The sequence below is a fragment of the Panthera leo genome, chromosome D3 (assembly GCF_018350215.1).
Source record: "Panthera leo isolate Ple1 chromosome D3, P.leo_Ple1_pat1.1, whole genome shotgun sequence".
Taxonomy (NCBI): domain Eukaryota; kingdom Metazoa; phylum Chordata; class Mammalia; order Carnivora; family Felidae; genus Panthera; species Panthera leo.
The window spans coordinates 21251635-21270056 of NC_056690.1; the positions used below are offsets into that span (position 1 = coordinate 21251635).

The 18422-nt window shown below is 48.1% G+C and overlaps 1 protein-coding gene and 1 long non-coding RNA gene across 2 annotated transcripts in view; one reads left to right on the forward strand and one right to left on the reverse strand.

Annotated features, from left to right (window-relative positions):
* Nucleotides 1-3953: 3953 nt before the first annotated feature.
* Nucleotides 3954-9069, forward strand: LOC122203221. The gene is made up of 3 exons (XR_006195095.1): nucleotides 3954-4144; nucleotides 7327-7523; nucleotides 8103-9069. It is a non-coding gene; the product is annotated as an uncharacterized LOC122203221 (long non-coding RNA).
* Nucleotides 9070-9389: 320 nt separating this feature from the next.
* DEPDC5 (DEP domain containing 5, GATOR1 subcomplex subunit) overlaps nucleotides 9390-18422 on the reverse strand; it is a 147026-nt gene continuing 137993 nt past the window's right edge. The window contains exons 44-45 of the transcript XR_006195092.1: nucleotides 13091-13203; nucleotides 9390-10023 (exon numbers count right to left, since the gene is read on the reverse strand). The gene's annotated coding sequence lies outside the window, so the exon portion shown is untranslated. The remainder of the gene's footprint in view (nucleotides 10024-13090; nucleotides 13204-18422) is intronic.

Consider the following 18422-nt stretch of genomic DNA (forward strand, 5'->3'; position numbering starts at 1 on the left):
CAGCCCACTGCTAAGCCTGTATAGACATAAACATTTAATCCTCACAACCCACCTCACAGGTGGGCACAGTTGGTCTCCCCATTTTTCAGAGTCAGATTAGTGACTCCAGGTTACACATCCTGTAAGCGGTGGGGCAGATCTGAGTTCAAACCCAGACTGAACATCCTTCTGTGGCAAAGGGGGGTGGGGTGGGGTGGATGGACTGGCTGCTCACTAAGTTCATCCCAGTTGTGGCATTCCGTGCCTGAGGGTCCCTCATACCAGGCCTGTGGCTGGGCGTTGGACAAACTAGGAAAATTCCAATGGCTAAAACACAGCCCCACTTAAGTACAAATGCCAAGGGCAGCACGGTAGAGAGGACCTTAGGTTCTCTGAGAATTTTATTGCATGCTCAGCATAGGGGGAAGGAGTAACTATAGAATAAGTAAGATACATTCTCTTGTCTCATAAGGTAGATCTGAATACATGTAAGTACAGTTTAGCTGGACCCTGAGGAAGATGAGAGTCAGGGAAAAGGTATGAGGAGTGGGGTCCAGCAGACAAAGGCTTGGCAGCAAGGATAGAAACAAAATCAAAGATGGTGAGAAGACAGGCCTGGCAGTGGGCAATGAGGCTGGGCAAAACAAGATCATGGAGTGTTTTAAATGCCAGCCTGATTATTTGAATCATTATCCTTAGGTAACTGGGAACCAGGAGAGATGTGGAAGCCATATTTCAAGCCAAGAATCTTACTCTGGGGAGTAAGATGCATTTGAAGGGAGAAGGGAGGGACTGATTGGACCTTAGTTTTACCATTTGGAAATTGGACTCGAAGGACTGTCAAATGCATTGTAGAATAGAAATCCTGAAATGCTCGAGATGGCAGGACACTTAGAGTCACTGTTATCCAACCCTTTATCCCACATAAGGAGAAACAGAGCTCTGAGGAGGAGAGGCTAGCCCCAGTTTGCACAGTGAATGAGCAGAGATGGGTCCTCCATACCAGTTCTCCTGCCTCTGGGCCTTTTTCTCCCTGCTGTGATTCTAAAATGAGGACCTTGGTATCCATGAAACAGGATTTGAATGTGAATTTGGGAGAAGGCCTCCCACCCCAGGTTCCACCATGCTTTGAAGTGTCACCTTTGCTGACTACAAATGGAATTGAGGTTAACAAACCAGGCTGATCTTTCCCCTGGTGCATATCTTTACAGAGCATGGTAGATAGTAATTAATTGTCCACCCCGCCCTCCATGAAAATGGGGTTCCAGTGAGAGGTGGGAGGAGGGCCAGCGCTGGGGGGATTTCTATGATTCCTTCCAGCTCTTAGAGAAATTAGAGCCTTTCCAGCTTTTCTGATCATTTTGGACTCAGATTGATTTCAAAACAGTGAAAATTAGGTAGACTAGAGCATTCTACTTCTAATTTATAAATGTCAAATGGGAGATACTTTGGTTCTCCCATGAAGCTTTTCTCTCCTTCTCACCAAAAAGTTCAGTGTCTCCACTTCCTCACCTCCCACCCACCTCTGAGCCCAGTGCACTCTGGCTCTGCCCCTATTCCTTCACCTAGGCAGCTCTCATTGTGGCCACTAGTGGCCCACTGTTGTCAAATTCAAGGTCATTTTATAGTCCTCACCTTCCTGGCCCATGTGACTGCTCTGCGCACAACTGCTCATCCCTCCTAGACAGGCTCTCCTCTAAGGTTCCATGACCCTGCATCCTCCTGGCTTCGCTCTGCTGCTCTGCTGCTCCTCTTCTCTGGTCTGCTGTATGCGCTTGTCTTCTTGGCCTACCCTGAAATATTGGGGTACTACAGGACTCTGCCCCAGGCCCTCTGCTCTTCTTACTCTGTCCTATCCTGGGCAACCTCATCCATGCCAGCTCTTAAGGGAACATATGCCACATTCCCAGCTCTGGCTAAGGAGCTTTGCAGGAATGGGTATATTTTTTTCTCCTCAAGATTCCCCTGTAAAGTAGGTACAATTTCCATCCCCCTCTTACAGATGAGGAAACTGGCTCAAAAATGTCCCAGGATTTAAAAAAAAAAAAAAAAAAAAAAATTCCAGGATTTGAATAGTCCACAGCTGGTAATCAGTGGAGTCAGGATTTGAACTCAGGTCTGTCAGACTCCCAAACCTGATGGCCCAACACTTCCCTGTGGTGTCAGCTGAAAAGGGCTCAAGTTGTGACTCCCTTTCAGGGTCATTCTGCTTGTAAAAAGTACACATAAACCTCGCTACCTGTAGGCTACACTCTGACCAGCACCCATCTTCACCCTTTGGAAAGGGCTGCCAACTTCCATAGCCTCATAAATAAAACCCAGGGCAACCGCCTTGGACAGGACATCTGCTCCCAGAGCTCTAAGTCCCATCAATAAATGTCACCTTTGAACAACTCCAAAGAGAGTCCCTGAACCAGGTAAAGGGGACTAATGATTAAGGCCAAACACACTGGTTGCCCAGAGCTCAGAGCAAATCCTCAGTGCAAGGGCCAGGTCTGCTGCATCTACATCTGGTACAGGGTCTCACTCAGACCAGAGTGTCCCTGGCTACCTGAGGACATGTGAGTGCTGTGATGAGGAAGAAGGATCTGGACTTAATTTCAAATTCTACTCTATCAGTTACTAGCTGAGTACCACTGGGCAATGGCTAATCATTGGGCCCAGGACTAATCACACCTATTTCTTAGGGTTGCAGATCAGCAAGAGTTCGTATGTTTCTCACCTTCACAGGGCCAACACACGGGAGGCACCAGCCATCACAACCATACAATAAATAATTCCTTGCTGCATCCCAGCCTGAGCCAGGGGTAAGGACTGCTCCTCCTTAAAGGACTGGATTTCCAAAGCAATGCCAGAACCCTCCTCCAGAGCCCAGTGAATAGGTGACCCAGAAAAGGCACGTCCTGGTTTTTTTTTCCTTGGGTACTCTGGGACACTCTGAGCTCCCTGAGAAGTCTGGACACCAAGGGACATACTACAAAGGAGACCTGGGTATTGTTCTGGAGAGATGGCTTTCACACTGTTACCATCTTGAGCAGGAGGGGCTGCCTGCCTACAGATAATCTGCCTACAGATTAGTGTCAGCCAGATAGAATTTTAGGGTTTTTTTCTCCAAATTCAGGCCTCCTGCTGCCCAGGTAACCTTGCTGATTCTGAGCCAATGATAACACCAGCAGCAGCAGCAGCAGCAGCAGCAGCAGCAGCAGCAGGTGCTCTTGGCCAAAGGTCAACACTTTACCCCCATATGTTATCTCACCAAATCCTTACAACTCTTGGAAAGAGGTTGTTATCCCTATTATATGGATGAAGAAAATGAGACTTAGAAAGGTCACCCACATCACTCATGCCTACATTCTGCCACTTGCTGTGGCCCCAGTGTCCTTTTGCTGATACCAAATTCCACCCCAACCCTTCCCCCCCACCCCACCCTGTTACAAGATCAGCCTGAGCCCACAGGTTTCAGGATCATCCAGAGTCCTCCATCACTTTGCCAAAGCCCACTTTGGGAGCAGATCAGCTCCCAAAGGCAGCTTTTGGCATTACAAAGAATGAAAGTGTCTTGGTAGCTGCAGTCTGTGAGCCGGTGGAGCTCAGAGCCCATTCTTAGCACCCGTCCCCCTCAAGCTTGTGCAGAGGAGCTCAGCTCTGAAGGAAGAAGGCAAAGCTGTCACCCATGGAACCGCAGTTAGAATAAGGGCAAAAAGGCTTCAGTCATGCAGGTGGTCAAGGAGCTTGTGTTTCTTAGCCAGAATTTTCTAGATCCTTTTGCTGGAACCATCTAGGTAATCGCTTCAAGCTTCTGTGTGATTCCCACTTAGGTGGAACCAGGTGGGTTGGGCTGTGTGGCCTGGGAAAGCTGGAGGGCAAAGCATTAGAGTGCTGTGACTTCCCCTCTCTGAGCCCTGGATTTCTTATCTGTGAAACAAGAGGCTGCATTAATGGCTGGCAGCATTCCTTCTTTCTTTTAGCTCTGAAGGTCCAGGATATTTCACCATGGGAGGTTCGGCAAACAACGGCATGGCAACTCAAGAGGATAAAACAGGGATGCTTCAGAGGATCAGTGTTTGGATCCCATGTCAAAACGTGGAGTGGAAGAGGGTAACAAGGAGCTACTCCATAGCAGGCCACAGGGCAGTGTTTGCCAGCACACTTCCACTTGTTTAAGGTAAGGTCAGTATTGTTCCAATTTTACAGATGAGGAAACTGAGGCCCAGAGAGATTAAGTGTCTTACTCAACTGCAACACAGACAACAGGGGGTGGGAGCCAGGATCAAGACCTACTCCACCTTCACCATTCTTTTCACTGCTGTCCCTAACCTTCTGAGAGTCTTTTGGTTATTAGGCTCTGAGCATAACTGTCCTCAGTTGTGGCTGAAGCCATACCTTGGGAAGTAAGGGAGAGGGTAGCTGAGTTTCTATCCAGGTTTCCTGACAGTCAATTGTATTAAAAAACATCTTTTCCTGGGGCACCTGGGTGGCTCAGTAGGTTGAGTGTCTGACTTCAGCTCATGTGATGATCTTAAAGTTCATGAGTTTGAGCCCCGCATCAGGCTTGCTGCTGTCAGCTTGGAGCCCACGTCGGATCCTCTCTCCCCCTTCCCCTCTAGTTCTCTCTCTCTCTCAAAATAAATAAATAAACTTGAAATAAAAATCAATAAATGGATGGGGGAACTAAAGCTCACGTACACAAGAGTATGTAGCTAGTAGGGGCAGAGTCGGGATGTGAACCTAGGTCTTTCTATCAAGTTCACGCTCTTTGTCACTTATACCACCTGCTTCCCACTTTCTTAGGGAGTTGCCATTTCCTTTTCAGAATGTAAACAGTGGGGAATCATTCCTCATCTGAGCCCCCACCGCCAGGCATGCCTCTCGTGGAGTGCTGAATTGAATCTGATCACACCTTGTGCATACTGCAGAAATTCTGTTGCTAGAGCCCTCTTTGTGAGTGGCAAGGTCATTCAGGAGGTGGAACACTTTTAATTGGCTGACAGCTAACTGACTAATTGACAGCTAAGTGGAAGATAAGATAAGGGAGAGAGCAAGGGGGAGTTTGCAAGGAGGCCAGAGGAGGCTGAAAGGCAAGGGAGGGCTCCTGGGTTGAATTTGAGAGTCACTCAGACTCTCCTCAAATCCTGGCTCTTCCACAGTAGCTGGAGAAGCCTGGGAAAGTTGGCTGCACCTCTCTGAGCTTCAGTTTCCTTGTTCATAAGATGGGCCTCTTGCAACAGCTAGACCTCCTGGTGAATAAGGTTGTGCTGAGGGAGAGAGTAGGTGCTGCCTACTGTGACAGTTGGAGGATCAGCCACCCTAAAATGCCCTCCCCATGAAATAACTGCGCCCTGAAGGCCTGGGGGCAGCAGGGAACTCACAGGATCAGAGACCCACAATAAAAGTCTTCGAGACAACTCAGGTTGGCTCTCTCACTCTGAGAGACAGCACAGGGTAGTGGAATGGTAGCCAGCTCTGCCAGCAATTGGGCCTGACTCCAAATCCAGCCCCCACTTGCTGTGTAGCCTCATATGTGTCACTTTGCCCCTCCCAGACTGGTTCCTCATCTTTAATATGGAATTAAACATAATGCCTTTGCCATAGCTCTGCTGAGAGGATCAAAGATCCAGGCAATGACAGCCAGTATTAACTGTGGGACACTGAGACTCAGAGAGGGAAAGTAATTCACTCATGGTCACACAGCAAGTTAGCAGCAGAACCAGGTCTATGCCCAGACCTCCCAAAACCAAGACCTGAGCTTATCCTTGGACAGCTGCAGCCTTACCTCAAAAGGCCAAACTGGGCTTTGGAAATGCAGCTGAGGACCTTACTGGGATCACTGGTGAGATTCTATGTCTCACTGAGCTGAGACAACTGCTTGCATTGCCAATGGCTGGCAAATGGCAAAAAGCCTGGGGTCATGTGTCTCACCTGGGGTCTAATCCACAATATAACCCTGAGGATGTCAGGTTGCCCCTCTGAGCCTCAGTTTCCATATTCACCAAATGGAGGTAAGGATTCCTGGCAGAGCAAAGGGATTACATAAAGGCACGGGGCTCTTTTCCTAACGGCTACCCCTGAGCTCACGCGATGCCCCGAGCCCTGTGCTATGATCAGCCATGGTTTCACTTAGTCTTCACAGTGTCCCTGTGAGGTGGGAACTCCATTTGCAGATAAATGGCTGGGGAGGGTTGGAACCAGGGTCTGAGCTCTGATCCTGATCCCTCTGCCTGAGACACTTACCCCCTCTTTCCATACCTAACTGGGGATCCTTCCTCAGGTTTCAGTATAACCTTCTCTGGAAGGATCCCTCAGCCTCAGGCTGGGGAGGGCCCCTGCATTGAGACTACTTCTCCCTCTCCTCCTCCAGCTGGGAAGTCTCATGATGCAAGGACCTTGTCAGGATTACAGCTGTATCCCCGGAGCCTAACACTGTGCTTGGCATACAACAGGTGCTCAATCAATACTTGCCAAATGACTGAATGCATCCTGTCAGTATCAGGATGCCACCCAGGCCCTGAGGGAGCCAGGGCATGGGAGGAAAACGTTTGGACTCCTGCCATGCCTTACATTAGCAGCATCTTCTCTGAGCCCTGACAGCCAGCCCCCTGGGACGCTATTTGAGCCAGCTGAATTCCGGTCACTGTTTCACCTTGGAAAGGCAACCACAGCCCTCACCAAGCAGCCCAGTAACTGACGTCACAGCAGTGCCAGGAGCTGCCCCGTTAATATTTAATGTAGACTCCACTGCGGCAGAGCTGCAGGCTAGAAGAGCTGGAGGGGGCTGTGCACCATCTCCATGGGGTCGTGAGGAGGGCACAGATGGAAAACGGCTTCATAAACCGGAAAGCCCCCAGCAGATGAGCATTACACTGGCCCGTTTTAGTCCCTGGCTTAACTCAGAAAGAGCCAGAACAGCATGTGCCTGTAGTAGGACAAGGAGACTGCTGACTGAGCCCAAGTGATAAATATATGCGGGATTAGGGGCTCCGAGGGAGATTTCCTGGAGACTGTGGGAGGGTGAGCACTGGCGCCAGCCAGACCTGGACTCTACTCCAGGTTTGCACAGTGCAGCTGTGTGACCGGGTAGCAACTGTACTACTGAGCCTCAGTTCTCTGATCTGTGAGATGGGCATAATACCTTCCTTGAGGGGCTGTTGTGAGGATTAAATAAAACAAGTGATGGAGAGGACTCAGCTCAGTACTTACTAGGACCTCAGTAAATGCCTCTCCAAACCTCAGGGGCCTGAGGTTAGAGAGAGGAGATGTGAAAGTGCTTCATGCATTCACTGGCCAGGATGACAGGAAGAGAGGGGCCCTTGTGGACCATCTCTTCTGATCATCTGACCCCTTCATTAGACAGACAAGGATGCTGAGGGCCCAGGAGGGGACAGAGGCTCACACAGCAGAGCTGAGGTGACCTGGTCTGCAGTTGCCTGCCAGCCTTCCCCACCAGTGATGATGATGAGATGCCCCCATTGATGATGGATGCCTCTGCCTCTCTGACCTGGACAAAGCAGGACCCTCATCCTCCACCCCTTCCTTGTCTCCCTCTGGTATGTTTTCCCACAAATCCTGGCAGCTTCCCAAAATGTAAATCCGAACCAAGGCAGCCCCTGCTTAAAACCCTTCTGTGGTCTCACATTTAGCATTGCCAGAGAAAATACAGGAGGCCCAGTTAAAACTGAATTTCATATAAAGAACAAATGATTCTTCAGTATAAGAATGTTCCAGGGACTCCTGGGTAGCTCCGTCGGTTGAGCGTCTGACTTCAGCTCAGATCATTATCTCACGGTTTGTGAGTTCGAGCCCCATGTTGGGCTCTGTGCTGACAGCTCAGAGCCTGGAGCCTGTTTCAAGTTTTGTGTCTCCCTCTCTCTCTGTCCCTCCCCAGCTCGTGCTCTCTCTCTCTCTCAAAAATAAATAAACATTAAAAAAATTTTTTAAAAGAATGTTCCAAATAATGCATGCATTATTACACTAAAAAATTATTCATTGTTTATCTGAAATTCCAAGTTAACCAGACAACCTGTATTTTTATTTGCTAAATCTGGCAATCCTACACAAACAGCCTTTAGGAAAAAGGTCAGAGGTCCATTTTAGCCCAGACCTCCTCCTTTGCCTCTCTTCCACAGAACTCTCTGCTTCAGACAAAACTTGTTGCCTTTTCTGGAGAATCCCAAGCTCTCCCTCCCGCTGGCCTTTGCAGATGCTGTAGTTCCACTGGGAACTTCTTGGTAAGGTACCTCTTCCTCCTTCACTGCCCCACTTGTGCTTGGCCTGACCCATCCTAAAGCTTCTGAAGCATTGCTTTTCTCCTGGAAGGCTCCCTGGCTCTCCAAGCTCGGATGATGCCTCCTCTAGGTTCTCACTGGACCTTGGGCAGGTCCTCTGCCTGTCTTGTTCACTTGGTACAGAACAGAAGTTCAGCAAACATTTATTGCATTGAATTGCTAAATTCTACAGCCCCTTGCATCTCCACTATCAATAGTTTCCCTCCTTCAGCTGAATCCTACATGCCTACCAAGGCCCTGCTGGAATCCTACCTCCTCTGGGCCTTCCCCAGGGCCCAATCCTGCCAGTTCAGTCATCATCCATCACAACAAGCAATCTTTTCAACCCATAAGCTCAGCAAGATCAGCACCCCTCAGGCTCTCCTATGACCTGCAGTGCCCAGCACTGTGCCTTCCTGCCAGATGGTGATCAAAAAATGCCAGTGAGTTTGGAGGATGCTAAACCAAGCTCCTGTGTTTAATTCTACTCCAAGTCAGAGATTAACCAAAATCCTAACCTTGCCGTGAAATATCTTTGAGGGCATCTGTAGTTCCCACCTGACAGAACAGCAAACAGAGGAAATGGAGGAACCCAATTGTTTCTGGTTCAGTTGTCTTGATTCCATTCTACCTCAGGGCCTTTGTACCTGCTCTTCCCTCTGTCCAAAGCACTCTTCCCAAAGATCTTCACTTGGATGATGTAGCAAATTAAAGATGGCCACAAATCCTTTGTGTCTTGCCCCTTCAAGAGGTGGCAAGTCTCTCCCCGCCCCTTGAATCTAGGCTGGCCTTGTGACTTGCTTGGACAACAGAATGTGGCAGAAGTGACCCTTTAGGAGTTCGGAGCCTAGACCTAAATAGGCCATGCAGCTTTTGTCGCCACCCTCTTAGAATGCTGCCCCTAGATCACCATGTAAGGCAGCTGGTGTTGCAAACTGCAGGATGAGAGGCTGGGTGATGGGTAGCTGAGTTCCCCAACCAATAGCCAGCACCAACTACTAGATGACTGAGAAGCCTTCTTGGACCTTCCAGCCCAGTTGTGTCTCCAGCTACATGCTAGAGAAATGGGCAGAGGAACCACCCAGGCCAACCACAGACTCATGAGAAATAATAAACGGCTGTTGTAAATCACAAAGTTTTGGGGTTTGTTATCCAGTTTGGGTTTATTACATGGACATCAATAACTGATATAGCTGCTTCCTCTTCATTTATCTGCTCAGATGTCACCTCCTCAGAGAGTCCTTTCCTGGCCATTCCGGCTAAAACAGCATACTCCCCACCAATCGCTCTCTATCTCATTATCCTGTTTCATCCTGTCCTAGGCGTGTATTACTAACTGAAATCATGATGTACTCATCCATGGGTTTATTGTTCATCTCCTCCACTAGGCAGCAGGTCCCATGAGGTCAGGGGCCATAATGGTCTGTTCCCTGCCGTCTCCCTAGCACCTGCGTGAGGTCTGGCACAGGGAAGATGCCACACGTTGGTGGTGGTGGTGAAATTGTGTGCTTGCCTCTTGCTGGTATGGCACTTAGTGGGGCAGAATGGCAGGCATGAGCTCCCACCTTGCCGTATCCTCCAAAACCCATGCTCTTGGGAGGGCAGGAAGGCTGGCCAGGTGGCTGGACTGTGTCTCAGGGGCAAGAGCTTCAGGGAGCCCGAGTTGAGCAGAAAGGAGAGGAAACTGCCAAAACATTCATTTCCAGCAGGGGATGAGATTCAGACCAAGGAGATCACCGTTTTCTCCTCCTTTGCCAATTCCCAGCAGCCCAGCCATGTTCTCCTGAAAGATCACAAAGTGAGAATCCAGGCAATGGGACCCAGTGTTGAGGACACCAAGTCACTCCTCAGGGGCCAAGCATTTCTGAGTCCCTAACACAAAACAGATCCTCTGAGCCTGCTTTCTCCAGTGCCAAGAATTAGGGAAAGCCACAGACTCAACTGAGGAAAAAATGCACACCCAACAGCTAAGGAATCTGCTCTCAGATGCCTCTTCAAGCTACCATTCTGCATCACCACTGTCCAAACCAGGCTGCTTTCAAGCCAGGTGGTCTCAGGTTGAAATTCTGGCTGCTTTGCCAAGTAGCCGTGTGACTTTGGCATGCTCCCTAACCTTACTGGGCACAAGCTTCTGCATCTATAAATGGTGGACAATGAAGACCTAACATCTAAGGTTGTGATGATGAGTCACACTCAACACAGCTTCAAGCACACAGAAATGTTAAATGGATTATAGTTCAGCTTATTCAGAGTGTTTTTTTACCTGTGTGCTGGCAGGGGTAGGGTTGGAGAGACCATGGTGTGCAGAGCAAGGTTTGAGTGAAACACAGACCCTTCCTGGGGACTAGAGCCACATTTAGGGGTTGCCTGGCAGGGAGTAGGGGATACAGTGCAAAACCCTTGGTCCAGGCTGGAAACATTAGAATGCCTGGTTCTACTCAGCATCATTATCTAGCCTTAGGAGAGGACCCCTCAGAGCAGCCCTCCACTCCTCCTGGAGGCCTTCTGGTATAGATTAGGCAATGGTTTGGAGCCCTGATAAGGATTCAGGAGGTCTGGGTTGGAGGCCCAGCTCTGGCACTAATAAGCTGTGTGACATGGAATAAATCACTTGACTTCTCTGGGCTCTAGTGTCCTCATCTATGAAATGGGTCATTCATCCCTGAAGTACCAACTCATAGGGTGGTTGGGAGGATCAGATAATGATTCAGAGGCAAGAGTGCTTTGGAAAACATTAGCTGTTTGATGAATAAAACTATTAAAACTGGAAGGAATATGGGAAATGTCTGTACCTTCTGTTCAATTTTGCTGTGAACCTAAAACTGCTCTAAAATATAAAGTCTTTTTAAAAAAACTGGATTCTCCAGCAAAAACCCTCTAAAGCTTTTAAAATTAAGTAATATAATATGGGTTCAAATTCTAGCTTGCAATTTGCATGATTCAGGGCAAACAAGTTAACTTCTGGCACTGCTAGGGGCTTGTTGTGTTTTTTTTTTTTTTTTTTCTGCAGGTGACAAGAGCACTGGGGCAAGAGAAGGGTTGGGAAGATGCTGTAAGATGTAAGATAGATGTGATAAAGAGATGAAGCCCACCAGCCTCCCAAACCCCTGGACAACCCATGGAGAAGGGTTCCCCACCTGACTGTGAGCTGAGGTGGGGGCTACCTGTTCCCTTTGCATCCCCTGCAAGCGCCCCTCTGGATCTCAGCTCCACCCCAGGTAGATGGTGACTCAAGTCGTTCTGCAGAAACTGGTCCCTCTGCCCCTGTTGCCATGGCGCTGCAGCACAACCTGGCCAATCAGGAAGGAGATGGGTATCTGAGCCTCTGTTGCTAAAGCTGGAGCAGGACGCCTGGCCAATGGGAAGAGCAGCAGAGTGGGGCCACCATGGAAACCTCAGCCCCGAGGTTCCAACTGCGTTTTGTCTCCATGCCTTGTTTGCAGGGGGTAGGCTGGGTTTTCTGCATTCCTTTTTGGCAAAGAGCGTCTTGCAGCCCCAGGAGGACATTCAGGAGTCATAATAGGGGTTCACGACAAGAGGCATCTTCAAAGAGTCAGAAAGGACCCCAGCTTAGCACATCATGGCTTCAGCTGTTCCCTTCGTTATGCTTTCCCCAGATGCTCAGCATCACTTGTCTTTGATCTTAGCCCATCCCCACAGATCTACCTAGCCCCATCTGTCCTAAGAAATGGCTGTAGGCTGCAGAAAAAAAAAAAAAAAAAAAACAACACCCAAGGTAGAGAAAAGGAACATGGGGATGACCTACAAAGGATGCTATTCTGCCCTGTAGCTTTGTGGCTTTGCACAAACTGCCCCTCTTCTTCCCCCAGGTACAGGGTGTGGAGGAGGATAGAGATAAAGGTCAAGCACAGGTGCTGCCTGTCTCTGTGAACTTTGAAGATTGGGCAAATGGGCTCTATGATTCCTTTCAGATCTCACATTCTAGACTTTATTCTATTTCAATCTTCAGGCTCTGGAAAAGTGTATCTACAAGGAATAACTTTCCAAGGGGGAGCCCTGTAAATAGTGACAGTGGACACAAATAAGATTCAAGCTGCTTTGTGCCCTTAAAATGCCAGACCAGCAAGGCCATCGGTTTTAGATCTGAGGCCCAGAGGGGTGAAGCTGCCCCCTCAAGGTCACATAGCTAGCTGGATGCAGAGCCAAAGCTAGAAGCCCTAACTCACAGGCCCAGCTCTTCAGCTTGCAATGTGTGACCTTCTTAAACCAGCATTTTCACCCCTGTGCGAGCAACCAGGGAGCTCTGTATGCCCAGGCTCCCATACCCCTTATTTGGCAAACACAGGCATAACAACTTCAAGGAAAAGTGTGTCCAACCCTTTCCCCCTCTCTCCGGTCCGTCACTCTGTTGCCTAGCAACAGTTATATCTAGAAACTTAGGTGTCATCCTAGACTCCTCTCTCACCCTCATCCATTCCCACTAAACCCACTGTATAATCATTTTATCTCCAAAATGGCCTTTGAATCGTCCACTACACCCTTCCTCTCCTCCTCCCTCCACTGCTTTCTCCATCCGAGGTTCCATCATGAATTTCCTGGATGACTATTGGCTTCTCACAGGCTTCCTGCTTTTGCACTTGCTCATCCCATCCCCTGCTTCCATTTTCTTTAGCCACAGCCAGGCAATATTTTAAAAATACAAATCTGATCATGTTACCTGAGGCTTTCTCAGAGCCTTAAGTATAATAATCAACATCCTAATAAGCCCCAGAGGCCTGCATCATCAGACCGACACCCCCAATTTCATCTTGCCCTTCCATGTATTCTGCTCTGTCTGGAACATTCTGACCGCCACCACACCCCCAATTCTACTAGTTACTCCTACTCACCCTTTGGCTCTTGGTTCAATGGCCACTTTCTTGAACTTGAGGAGCCCTCTTAACCTCCTTGAATCGGTCAAATTCCCATTTCTGGCTCTCCTGGCACGATGTATGACTTTCATCTGTAGCACATATCACAGTTACAGTTTTACACTTATCCACATAATTATTTGATTCATATCTGTAAGCCTTAGGGGCCCCACTTGATATAAACTTCATAAAGGCAGTGACTTTATCTTGTTCTATGCCTTAAATATACAGATGGGTGGATGGATGAATGGATGAACAGGTGTATATATGGGTGGGTGGGTGAATGGATGGATGGATGGATGGATGGATGGATGGAAGGAGTATAGGTGGATGGGAGTATGGATGAATGTGCAATGGATGAATGGGTGCAGGAAAAGATGGCTGAATGGATGGGTGAGTGGGTTGGCATATATATGTAAGTAGGTATTATTGGATGATAGATGAGTGTATAGATGGGTGAGTAGATAAATGGGTGAAAGGATACTCTAATTTTCCCCAGCTTACTTAGACCTAATCATTTCTCCCTCTACTAGTCAATCTTCCCCCTATTTATTCAACATACACCAAGCATGTCTGATGTGCCAGGAATGTGCCCACAGTGCTGTCAGAGCCCAAGGAAAGAGGGATCACCAGGTCCTTGAAATTTAGATAATAGCTACTTCCAGTTAACACTACTGTGTGCCAGAGACCATCGTATGCTCTCCTCCTAGGAAGCATACTTCTTCCTCTCTACTTATCCAGAGCCTAGCAGTGTCTCAAGGGTTAATGTAGGTATTACTTCCTTCAAGAATTCTTCCTTGATCATCCAGCCTGGGCCTGATTTCCTGTCCTCAGAACTGCCCAGCACATAAGCTTTGCTGGTCTTTGTTCATAAACTACATCATGTTATCCTTTTTCTGTGAGTCTCTTCCACTCTACCAGACTCTAAGTAAGCTTCCTGGGCATAGGCTTCACATCACAGGGAAGGCCAATCTGTGGGCTGGGCATTGTACACACACCCCCTTACATAACTCTTACAGGAGCCTGAGGGAGTCATGATTACCTTATTTTATTTTCTATATATATATTTTTTAATGTTTATTTAAAAATTTTTTTAACGTTTATTTATTTTTGAGAGACAGAGCATGAGTGGGGAAGGGGCAGAGAGAGAAGGAGACACAGAGCCCCACGCGGGGCTCGAACCCACAAACCACGAGATCATGACCTGAGCCGAAGTCAGACTGACTGAGCCACCCAGGCACCCCTACCCTATTTTCAATTGAAGGAAACTCTCTTGCCTGAGTTCACACAGATAGTAAGTGGTAAAGCCAGTGCTGCTAGGTGGGTTTGAATCAAAGGCCAAGGTCCTTAATTAGAACTTACCCCCAGCCTGAATATTTTCTCCAACAGCGGATGTAGCAGCTCCACCTGTGCCTGAATACTACTGGAGTGGGGAAGCCCCGGCCAACTGTTGAATACTCACCTCTCAGAAACTTTATTCTAAGCCAGAGTGAAGTTTGGGGTCACTGGGTAGCAGTTTCAGACGGGCACATTTTGACTTTGAAACTGCTACCCAGTGACCCCAATAATGCCCCCTGTGCAACCAGAACAAGCATGTCCCCTCTTCCACATGGCTGCTTGTCAATAATTTACAACCAGCTCTCATGTCTCCCCTACATCTTACTGTCTCCAGGGAGGAGCTTCAGAGAGAGAGTGCTGGAACTAGTCTCTGGAAGTAGAGAGCCTGTGTTCTTAACCTGGCTCAGCCACTGTCCACAGACCAGTACATTTCAAAACAAAATTAAGTAGGTGATTTGACAAGCAAGGGCATTAAAAAAAAAAAAACCAAAAAACCTTATCACCACCTCTCATCACCCTTGTTTCATAAAAGAAAGGGCATCCTGACACATGAAAAGTAGGGCAATTGAGAACTAATTTAGCTTTATGAAAACTCCCTACATTGTCCCTATTTCCCTCATTTCACCGTGTCCTGGTACAGACCCTGTGGGGGACTGGCCCAGGTCTGCAGGCTGCAAGGACCTCTGCTCCAACCAATTAAAGAAAACACCATCAGCCAGAAAAACCAGAACAGGGCACTCTGCCATCAGGACACCATATTACCCTATTTCAAGAAGGAAGGAAAAGCTGAGTGTGTCTGGCATGGTGAGGTGGCTGAGCTCAGGAAACAAGACAGACTTCTCCATTGTGTCACAGCGTCACGTCCAGTTTCTATCTTGGATTAGATGAGCAAAGCCTTTTCCTACTCTTGTAACTCTATAGGCACCCTGAAAGCAGCTCAGCAGGCAGGAGCTGCCCAGGACCACATCACTCCCAAGTGGAATGTACTGGAAGTCAGGAGGACTGTTCTGGCTCAGTGGCAGAAGGCCAGTTTAAAAGCCTGGTCAGTTATGCAAAGACAGCAGATTTTCTTTTGGGGGCAGTTTTGTGCTTGATCTGATCAAAGCCTCTAACCCAAAGGCTTCCCGAATTCGTTTAATGTTCATGGAAGGCCTACTGCACGCAAACACTGGGCTCGCATTTGGAGTGCAAAGGTGGGCAAAGAATGACTTGGTCTCTGTCTTCATGGAGCTCAGAGTCTATTATGAAAGACAGATAGTAACCCAAGTGTAAGGGATAGGTGCAAACTTACAACTGTGACAGGTGCTAGGGCAGAGGCATGTGTTGCCCCGAGAGCATGAAATAAGGGAATTCCCCTAGTCAGTGGTCACGGAGGCTAGGACGGTAGTGACGAAGCTGAGATGGGAATGAAGAGCCAGCATTGACTAGGTGAAGAAGGAGGGAAAGCAACTTGCAGGCCAAGTGCCTGATGTAGGATGAGCATCCACCACATGAAGAACTGAAATAAGGCCAGTGTGACCACAGAGGGGAAAGCAATGGAAAAGAAAGCTGTGCAAGAAGATGAGGCTAGAGAGGTAGGTGGGGGGCTCATAGACTCCTTAAAGGCACTTGGTCTTCTTCTTTTTTTAATTTAATTAATCTATTTATTTTTTTTTATTGCACTTGGTCTTTTTCTTAAGTGAAATAGGAAACCAATAGAGGATACTGAGCAGGCAAAGTGGCACAAGGTAAGTATTATTACTCAACAGCAGAGAGGCAAACTGGGGATGTCTGTTAACCAGACTTTGTGCTGATCACTTCACATCATATACATATATTGAACCATCATATTGTATGACTGAAACTAATATGATGTTATATATCAAGTATATCTCTTTATATTTTTAATAAATATTTTGAGAGAGAGAGAATGCATGCAGGAGAGGGGCAGAGAGAGAGAGAGAGCGATAAAGAGAGAGAATCTCAAGCAGGCTCCAAGCCATCAGCATGGAGCCGGATGTGGGGTTCAATCCCACGAACGATGAGATCATGACCTGAGCCAAAATCAAGAGTCAGACGCTTAACCGACTTAGCCATCCAGGTACCCATCAAGTATATCTCAATTTGAGAAATGGATGATGATGGTGGTGGTGGTGATAATAATACTGATAAAAATAATAATAGAGCTAATGTTCCTGAATGCTACATCCCATGCACTGCTTTAAGTATGCTTCAGTCTTCATGTTTGCCCTGTGAGACAGCCACTGTTAAGATCCCCATTTAACAGCTGGCAAAACTGAGGCACAGAAAGAATAAGTAACTTGTTAGCTTTAGGTGGTAGGGTTGGCAGATAAGGGAGTGAACTTTGAGCACCTAAAGAAATTACTCTCTTAAAGAAGTCAAAGGAGGGGCGCCTGGGTGGCTCAGTCGATTGAGCATCCGACTTCGGCTCGGGTCATGGTCTCATGGTCTGTGGGTTCATGCCCCGCGTTGGGCTCTGTGCTGACAGCTCAGAGCGTGGAGCCTGCTTCGGATTCTGTGTCTCCCTCTCTCTCTGCCCCTCTCCCGCTCGTGCTCCGTCTTTCTCTCTCTCTCTCTGTCAAAAATAAATAAACATTAAAAAAAAAAAAAAAGAAGTCAAAGGACAGGGAAATGCTGTCCTATGCAAGAGAGCTCTGGGGACAGCAACCTGGAATAAACTTGATTTGTAACTTGGGCCTCCAGTCCATGTGGCGGGTTCTGTGAACAAGCACTCATCACGCACCTACCATGTGCTATGCACGTGTGGTAAGGACTGAGGACTTGGCAGGGACAAAAACAGTCCCAGAACTTACTACATCCCAGTGTGGACAAATGACAATGCATAAGTGGGCAAACAACGCAGATGATGTCAGGTGACAAAAAGGGCTATAAAGGAGAGACAACAAGGTAATGTGATGGGCAGTGACAGGCAGAGGGGTGGTACCTCTCTAGACAAGGTGGTCAGGGAAGGCCTTGCTGAGAAGGCAGCAAGTGACACCAACAATGAGAAAGCAATTGAGCCATGATCTTAGGAAGGGGGTTCCAAGCAGAGGGAAGAGTCGTGCAAAGGCCCTGAGGCAGGGGCAACCTTGGGGTGTTCATGGAGCAGAAAGAGGAGATGCTGCATCCTTCTGAGTGAGAAGGAAGAGATGAGAATGGAGACAGATGCTTCCAGAAACCCAGGCCCCTAGAGCCTTGTACTGGGATTTCATCCCGAGTTGATGGGAAGTCACTGGAGGGTTTCAAGCAGGAGAATGACACAGCTTGTTCTATGTTTAAAAGGGAGTGCACTGGCTGCGTGAGAATATGTTCTTCAAGGCAAAAGAGGATGCAGCAGGACCAGTCAGGTTGTGGCTGCATCAGATGAAGGTGGAGGTGGTGAGAAGGGTCAGATTACAATATATTTTTGCTAATGGATTAGGCGTGGGTGGGTTGAGGGAAGGGTTGAGGGGAGGAAATACAGGATAACTCCAAGGCTTCCAGCCTGAAAAACAGGGTAGATGATGGTGCAGTGACTAAAATGGGGAAGACTGTGGGAGGAGAAGGTTTGGGTGGGAGCTGGGAGGACACAGCTAAATCAGGAGTTGTGTTGTACATATATCCAGTTTGTTACTCTCTGAGATCACTAAGAAGAGGCCAACAAGGCAGCTGGACAGACAGGTTGGAGCTCAGAGCTGGCGTCAGGGCCAGAGAGCTCAGGTTGAGACACACAGGCATGGTAATTAGATGGTGATTAGAATTACGGGACTGGGTCGCTGGAGGAAGGAAATGCAAAAAAAAAGGTCCAGGGCCCACAGACTGGGATCCTCCAGTGTGTGGAGACTGGGCAGAGGCATGGAGGCCAGCAAGGGAGGGTGAGGAAGGTGGCTAGAGAAGCAGTCTGCAAGGAGAATCTGGCCTGGCCCAGCTCTCTGCTGACAAACATGACATGTCATCTCAGGCAGCTTTTTCCCCATCTCTAGGACTCAGTTTC